This window comes from Macrotis lagotis, chromosome 3 (genome assembly GCF_037893015.1).
Source record: "Macrotis lagotis isolate mMagLag1 chromosome 3, bilby.v1.9.chrom.fasta, whole genome shotgun sequence".
Lineage (NCBI taxonomy): Eukaryota > Metazoa > Chordata > Mammalia > Peramelemorphia > Peramelidae > Macrotis > Macrotis lagotis.
Window position 1 is genome coordinate 126,009,083 of NC_133660.1, and position 9,054 is coordinate 126,018,136.

Sequence of the window (9,054 nt, forward strand, 5' to 3'; positions counted from 1 at the left end):
CAGTTATATCATTGTTTATATTAATGGAGGACAGAGCTTCAAAGATAATAGAAAATACATATACACACAGCTCTCTGAAACATCAGGAACTAATCTTCCTTGTGGTCTACCAATGAGTAGTGGGGGTGAAAGAGGAGGAAGGGAAAAAGTATAATACGAAGTTTACTTTGATTAGACCACAGGATGTCCTGAGAACCCAAATCTCTACCACAGTTGGACCCACAGAACCTAACTAGCTTTACACATTGGTTTTCTAGGAAAGGCAAAATATGTGTAACAATTATATGTGACTATTCTTGGTAGAATCCCTGAATTATTTATGTATGGTGGTTGCAAAATATATTTTATTCCATTATGGCTTACAGTTGCTTATCCATTTCTTTTCTTGGACCTTAGTAACCAGAAATTCCCTTTTTCTCTCTGCTAATTCACACCTTTGTTTATAATACTCCCTAGGTCTGCCTTTCCCTCCCACTTGAACTAAAAGTCCAGAGCCCTTGCCTACATTGCCTCTAAAATAGCCTTGCTATATGCCTCCCTTTCTTCATCTGTAAAATGGTTCAGTTGGATTAGAAAATCTCTAAGGCTCCTTGTTGTTGTCATTGTTGTTCAGTTGTCCAGCTCTTGGTGATCCCATTTGAGGTTTTCTTTTTTTTTTTAATTTTAAATATTATCTTATTTTTAAATTAATTAATTAATTTATTCTTATTTTGTACAAATAATGCTTTTTATACATTAATAAAATATTCTTGTTTAAGAGTGAACATAATACCCCCCCAAAAATATAGACTCGCATGAGTAATAAAGAAAAGGGGAGAGAAAAAAATTAAAATTAAAAAAATAATAGTAATATTTGTAGGTGTGGCCAGGTGGTACAGTGGATGGAGCACCAGCCCTGTAAATATGCTTCAGTCTGTGTTCCAACACCACCAGGTCTGTTGTGGGTGGATCACATTCTTTATGATAAGGTCATCACAAAAGTTACTTCCATATTTTTCCACCATTGCCATTGCAGATTGCAATTCCCTCCATTCGTACTTATCCACTCACTACTATGTACTATATTTTCTCTCTCCTTTCACTCTGTCTCTGCTGTAGGGTAGCTGAGTGGTGCAGCAGACAGATCCCTGGCCCTGGGACCAACAGGCCCCAAGCCCACAAACCACCCCTTAGGACCAGCATCCACCTGGCCCTGTGGTCCTGGACAGGTCATCCAATCCCAGCCCCTTGCAAGAAGTAAAAAAGCACCATTTGGTGTTTTCTTGGCAAAGATTCTGGAGCAGTTTGCTATTTTCTTCTCCAGATCATTTATAGATAAGAAAACTGAGGCAAACAGGGTTAAGTGAGTTGCTTAGGGTCACATAGATAGTAAGAGTCTGAGTTCAGATTTGAAGTCAATAAGGTCCTGAAAACAGTCAGGTGCAAGTTCTTTGTTAAATTATTTTATAAAGACTTTGTTTTCACATCACACATTCAAATATCACATTCTCTTCCAAATCAGACCCTTGGTTGTGGCAAAGAAAATCAATAATCAGAAAGCAAACAAAATTTAGCACCTATTGTATGATAGGCACTGTGCAAAGCATTCATGATACAAAGGCAAAAATGGAATACCTGCCCTCAAATGGGGGCAAAACCATGTAGAGATAGCTATGGAGTACAGCAGATAAATCAGTGATCCAGAAATCAGGAAGACCTCAGTTCAAATATTACCTCAATTCTCTACTAGCTTTGTGACCCTAGACAAGTCGCCTTATAATTCTTTTTTTTTACTTTGTAATGGTATGTATTTTATTTTGTAGATTTAAAAACATTCTTCTGAGAAGGGCTTCAGAGGCTTCAGAGTGTCCCAGGAGAGTCTAGGATACAAACAAGTTTAAGAACATTTGTTTTAGGCCAACATTATGATTTGACAGAAAAGGAAAGTGAGGCCTGGAGAGGATAAATAATTACTGTAAAGTCACGTAGGAAGTTAGAGGCAGAGCTGAGAATAGAACACAGATCTCTTGACTCCCAGACTGGCTTTCTTTCTTCTATTACCATGTAGCAGATTCAAGGCACTTCAAATATAAATGACTTAGAGGTTTCATAGGTTGAACAGGAGATTGAGAAGCAACCAGCACTTTGGGCCTAGTTAGCCCTGGGGTTGATTCATATCAATATTGCTCTGGGGATGGCACTATTGGACAAGATACTTGAAAAGGCTCTCAATTGGACAATTCCATCTTCAGGGTTCGCTGGGGCTTCTGCAGGTCATCTGGTCCAAATGATCTAGGCAGTAGTTCATGGACTGTCTTGACTTCATATGTACCATCTGCTTTTGTCATGTAGACATGCCAATATTTTCCAAACTCTCTCATTACTTGTCTACAGGCTCCACAAGGTGAGATAAAGTCATTCTTCAAGTGACTGGTAATAGCAATGGCCTGGAACTCTTTGTACCCTTCTGAGATGGCCTTCTGAATGGCAGTACGTTCTGCACAGATGCCTAGTGGACAGGCAGCATTTTCTATGTTGCATCTTGAAAAAATCTTCTCATCCAGGGTCAGGAGAGCCACCCCCACTGGGAAATTACTGTAGGGACAATAGGCAAACTTCTTAGCTTCTTGGCCCCTGCGAATGAGCTTCTGAATGTGAACTGGATCTAAAGGCCCTGAGGTTCTTGGATACAGGGCCAGGTCAACAGTGCCTTATAATTCTTGGCTGAAATGATCATTTACATGAGGCTGTCCTTTTTGGTGAAAATTGCTTGCTTGCTTGTCTATGAGAGAAGCAGTTTGTGAGAGAGGGAAGAGTTTCCTTTTCTGGCTTTTTTCCAGTGTTGAGAAAGAAGATAGAATATCAGACTCTTCAAGTCCCTAAAGGGAGAGAAAGAAGACCCATAGAGTTTGCTGACTCCTTTACATGTTTTTCCATGTTTAAAGAGGGGTTTGACTTGTTGGTTTCTAAGGTTCCTTAAAGTCTAAATGTAGGATCCTATTGTAAGAGTGACTGTTTCATTTCATTTATCTGGGCATATATCTGCTTTTGTGAAGAGCAATGGTTGAGTTGTGTGCCCTGATGGTTCATTTGCCTGGGGCATAGATGCACACTCAATGTTCTAAGAGCAATGGTTATTCTGGCTCAGAATACTGATACAAAAGCCATGTCAGAAGCAGGATTAGAACCTGAGTTTTTCCTAACTCAGAAGAACCTCTATTCATTGCACCAGGGGCAGGGAATGTATAAGGCCTGTGAAATCAACTGTAGGTGGAACTCAAAAGTTAGTCAATCTAGGAGTTTTTTGGGGTGAATTAATGAAATGTTTTGCCAAAGATAGCAGGCTAATTTTTAAGTTGATCATTTTGTCTGAGAATGATGTAAAGATTTAAATGGCCCTTTGCAGAAAAAAAGGCTCCCCCACCACTATACCATAATGGTTTTGCAATCAGATTTGAATATGCCTAATTTTACTGTCATTGCCAGTGATGTCAAATTCAAAGAACAATAGATTCCTGCAGGAGCCTTGTAGTAAACCTATTTAGAAAACTTGTGGATATTATATTATTTTTATTTTATTTTTACACATTTCCCAATTTTTTTTTTAAATTTAAATTTAAGGCAATGGGGTTAAATGACTTGCCCAAGGTCACAAGCTAGGCAATTATTAAGTGTGTGAGGTCTATTTGATCTCAGATCCTCCTGATTCCAGGGCTGGTGCTCTATCTACTGTACCACCTAGCTGCCCCCCCCCCCCAATTACATTTTAATATGATTCAGTAGCACTTCAGGTCTAGCAATCCTACTTTCTTTTTTCTTTTTTTTTTAGGTTTTTTTTCCAAGGCAAATGGGGTTAAGTGACTTGCCCAAGGCCACACAGCTAGGTATATCCTTCTACTTTCTTACAGAATCATACTATACTTGTCTAGACATTTGTCAGCTTCATCCTCTCATAACTTACATCATATTTATGAGTGATACATCCTTTAAAAAATCTTACTTTGCTGATGACTTTTATCTCTTTACATAATTACCTCTTTCTCTTCTCATGAGAATCCTTTCTCATTTGCTCTTCAGAATTTTATTCTTGACAACTTCCTATTCCTTCTGGACCATAGAATTTACATGAAGGCTATGTAACCTCTTTTTTCCAGTTGAAATTTGAAATTTGTTTCCCCAAACCTAGGGTGTATGCTAGTCTATGCCTAGTATTTTCTCTCAGAAAATAAGATGGAGTGGTTATTTTCTCTGAGGTTCCCACAACTTCCTCTTCAGAATCCAGGTCCTCTTTGAATTATTTTTGTTGAACATTTTGGACAATTACTTCCCCAAAGCACTGAGTTTACTTGGGAATGTTTTCTATTATTGTTTGGCTAGTGAGATTCATTGCTTCAATGTTTTCTTTTTTCCCCCTCCAAATTCTCTAGAATTTCATCTTCTTTGAGTCCAGGAGGAAAGAAGCAAACGCCTCCCCCATTCTTTTTTTTTTTGTTTTAGGTTTTTGCAAGGCAAATGGGGTTAAGTGGCTTGCCCAAGGCCACACAGCTAGGTAATTATTAAGTGTCTGAGACCAGATTTGAACCCAGGTACTCCTGACTCCAAGGCTGGTGCTTTATCCACTCTGCCACCTAGCTGCCCCTGCCTCCCCCATTCTTGCTCCAGAGTTCTTCTAATATAATTGTCTTTATTTTGGGGAAGATCTCTGTAAAGAAGGCATGACACATCAGTTGACCATCTTTCATAATATTAATGGACTCTCCGTGTTCTAGAAAATGAATTTCTAGTTTTTCCATATTCAATTAAGGCGAACCATTGTAAACTAGTTCAGAACAGGTTGTGTCAGAACAAGTTGAGGGCTAATAGTGTCTCTTCTACCTGAGAATAATAAAATTCTCTGGAAATATAAGCCATTAGGGTTCCAGGACTGAGGGATGATATTTGTCAATATGTGGCTTGGAAGCCAACCAAAGGGAAGATCATTATGGAGATGCTGCTTTGCCAGCAATGCTGGGGGATGAGATCAAAGCCACATGAACCACATTGTTTACAGTCTGGAAAATAGTCACCTTCTTATTTACTGCAGAAACTGGGGGTCCAGGTTGGTGCTGCACTCTGAAGTGGCAAAGAGAGGATCACCAGCCTTTCCCCAGGGGAAAAAAAAGGCAAATTTAAAAAGGTGATGGGAATAAGATATGGAAAGTGCCTTGCCAAACTTAAAGGGTGTTGAGGTAGGATGATACAGTGATAAAGGAGGCTAAGGGATTCCCAGTCAAAGGACCTTCGTTCAAACCTCCTAATTCCTCCATTCTGTCCCTGTGTGATGTTCACCTTTCTCATCCTCATGAAGGCATTGGACTATACCTCTCTTTTCAGGACCCTTTCTACCTCATTTTGTGTGTGTATGGGTGGAGGAGGGATTTTGATGATTCTGTGGGGCACAGAACCAGAGTTCTATGATGGGAATAGGGTATAGCACAGGGAGTAATGATTGTGGACATGTAGTGGATGGCCCTGGCAAAGAATGGGAACCAAATCCCTCCGTGAATACCTGGTGCCTGGTCAAGCAATAGACTTTGCCAGAGGGTGAGGTCATACAAAGAGCAAGGAATTATTGTTGTGACAAACTCAGCTTGCTTGCTGGGCTTTAGCTCTGGGAAACAGGTTATCTCTAAAATATTTTGAAATGCCATTTGATGGAACCAAAGGTATTGGTGCTAAGAACTTTCTTTCCTGGGTCTTTAGGGAGTAGATGCCAGACTCTCTCCAAAGGGTGACAGCTGAGAGCACTGGGATGAAAGCATTGCTATTCCTAAGGCTCTGGGGTTCAAGATCCTGGGCTATCTCCATCACAGTCTCCTGGAAGATAATGGTCAAAGTTGGTGGGGCTTTGGCTTGCCAGACATGTATCTTCTCCTGTCTTTCCCTCAGGGAGCCCTGCTTGTCCCTTCATTTGAGTTGGCTTGCATTCTCTTTTTTTTTTAAGGTTTTTTTTTTTTGTAAGGCAAATAGGGTTAAGTGACTTGCCCAAGGCCACACAGCTAGGTAATTATTAAGTGTCTGAGGCAGGATTTGAACTCAGGTACTCCTGACTCTAGGGCCGGTGCTCTATCCACTGCACCACCTAGCCACCCCTACATTCTCTTTGTAGTATTTGATGAGGATAGCTGACCCCTTCTCCATAGAAATGACTGCTTTGTGGAAGAGAGTAAGGAAAGTATAGGTTATGAAGAAATTTAAAAATTAAATAGAGGCTTTTTTTAGAGACAACCAACTTATTTCCTACTAAATAGTGGAACCTGGATAGAATTTTCCTTAGAGGATAAATCATTATGGACATTCATATTAAGCACTTATATAGAAAGGAAAAACAGGCTATAGCAGTTATTTTCCTCAAATTGTGTTCAGATAGCTTTCCCCCCATCAATAGTCAAAGAGAGCTTTGAGTGCTTAAAATTGGAAAGGTCTTCTTAATCCACATAGGGAAATCAGAAGTTAACACATTCTTATGAGTAATATGTCCATTCATTAACAGTCAACAAACATTTATTAAGATACAAAGTAAAAACAAAGAACAATCAAAAAAACTAGTCCCTATAGTCAAGGAACTCAAATTCTAATGGGTGAGACAATAGATGCAAATACTTGTATAAATAAATAGATATATACCTATTCTGAAAATAGATAGCAATCTCAGAGGGACAGGACTGGAGTGGGGAAGAGCAGGTGGGCATGGTCCAGGTTGATAAGGGAGTCTGGGAGAAAGTAGGATCTGAAGGAAACCAGTGAAAGTAGGAAGTAGAGGAGGAAAAGTATTCCATGGGGATAGGAGACTGACCACCATTTCAGAGAAGTCAGGAGAATATTCTGTTTAGAGAACAGCAAGACCAAGGTCACTAGAGGGGAGCAGAGTATTAGGGATAGAAAGGAATCAGGTTGTGAAGGACTATAAAGACAAAGGATTTTTATTTGATCCCAGAGGTAAAAGGGAGCTATGGGAATTTATCAAGCAGCCCTTTGGGAAAATGAGTTTGTTAAACTAGCAAAGGGTGGATTAGTGCTGGGAAAGACTTGAGGCAGGGAGACCAATTAAAAAGTTACAGCAATAGTTCAGGTATGAGGTGATGATGTCCTGAACCCAGGGAGGGTGTTGTGTGACTAGACAGAAAAGAATGTATTTTAGAGAGTAAAGGTCGAAAATGACAAGAATTGACAATATTTGTGGAAGAATCATGGTAATTGCTCATCAAAAATTTCCAAAAGGCTGAGAAAGAAGAGGTCTGTTATCTTTGAATAATTACAACCAGATTCTGGACTTGGATGTGAAATGAATCGAAAACCAGAAACCGGCTTGACAGACTTTGTTATTTATTTATAAGACAGTTGATAGATCCCACAGAATAATGTTTACAATGGCTTAGGTCCAGTCTGGGGATATGTGTTCTCATTTACTCATTATTTCCTTGAGTTTCAGGTGTCTCTGGATGTTCACATCCCATGCTATCCCTATTTTCAAAGAAAGCAATCCTAAACTTTACCCTCTGCTGTAGGGTGATGAGGAAGAAGGGGGATAAGGGTATATATTTCAACAGGAAACTTGGAAAGCTGCCATCACAAACAGACAGAAAACATTCCATTGCAAAAGTTCTGAATGATCTTATATATAAAAGTTTTTTGAAGAAAACATTTTCAAAGAGATCATCTAATAGGATAACAATAACTGACATTTTATATATTTTAAAATTTGTAAAACATTATATATATAAAATCTCTTGATCCTCTTAATCCTCTATGAGGTAGGTGCTATTTTATTCACACCATTTTATAGATGAGAAAACTGAGGCAGAGATGGGTTATGTGGCTTACCCAATTCCCAACTTTCTACCACATTCACTTTTTTTTTTTAGGTTTTTGCAAGGCAAATGGGGTTAAGTGGCTTGCCCAAGGCCACACAGCTAGGTAATCATTAAGTGTCTGAGACCAGATTTGAACCCAGGTACGCCTGACTCCAAGGCCGGTGCTTTATCCACTACGCCACCTAGCCGCTCCACACATTCACTTTCAATAATAATTTAATTTACTGAGGAATCTTCCTGGTAACAGGCTATCTATAATTGAGTCAGAGAGGTTCTTCACCAGTTTGATGATGGGGTTAAGTGACTTGTCCAAGGTCACACAGGTAAGTATTACCATGTTTCCCCATGTATTAGATGCTCCCATGTATAAGATGCACCTTAATTGTGGGACTCGAAATTTGAAAAGAAAATGTATTATATAAAACTCAAATTTTATTCATCATCAAATTCATACAACTCCTCACACTGTCAAAACACCCATTCATTAGCTCATCCTCACCTGTGTTTGATGATGAATCACTGTCTTAGGAGAGGCTCTGACTGCTCTCCTGCCTGGACTCTGGTCTGTGGTTGACCACAAGCACTCCCTGGGCAAATCTGGTATGTGGATGCCTGCTTAGTCCATTCTGTTTCATAAACCTGAAGTACCAATTGTGTCCTACTTGGAAATCAGTCACTTTTTTTTCATCAGCAATTCTTCTGACCTCCTGCTGAACCATCTTTGTGGACACAGGAATTCCAATGGCCCTTTGCTCTTCCATCCATCTCTTTAATTCCCTCTCTAACTCAAACCATTTGGTTGACTTGTCTCTCCTGTGGCCTTCTTCTGCCAGGGCATTTTCAGGAGGTTTTTTCTTCCCATAGACAGTTTTGGATTGTTTCCTCAGCTGGAGGAGGACCAAACTGATGTTCAGCAGCATGATTTCCATTCACTTTTGCAAACTGGATCACTTTAAACTTGAATTCAGTACTGGACAAAAATCTTTTCTGAACCATTTCTGAGCAGAACGTGGCAAAACATTACCTAATATACCAGTGACAAATGTGAAACAATGAATGCATGAAAAAGTGAGAAATGCAAGCAAAAATATTTACAACCACTATACAAGATGATCCCAGTTTTTAGATCCCAAATTTTTCAAAAAAGGGTTAATCTTATACATGGGGAGTCTAAGACTGGATTGAACTCCAGTCTACCTGTCTCCAGGACCAGTGCCCTATC

The 9,054-nt window shown here is 39.5% G+C and overlaps 1 pseudogene; it reads right to left on the minus strand.

Moving 5' to 3' along the window:
* Window positions 1-2,207: 2,207 nt before the first annotated feature.
* On the minus strand, window positions 2,208-3,945 carry LOC141519199 (cytidine deaminase pseudogene; annotated as a pseudogene).
* Window positions 3,946-9,054: the final 5,109 nt, after the last annotated feature.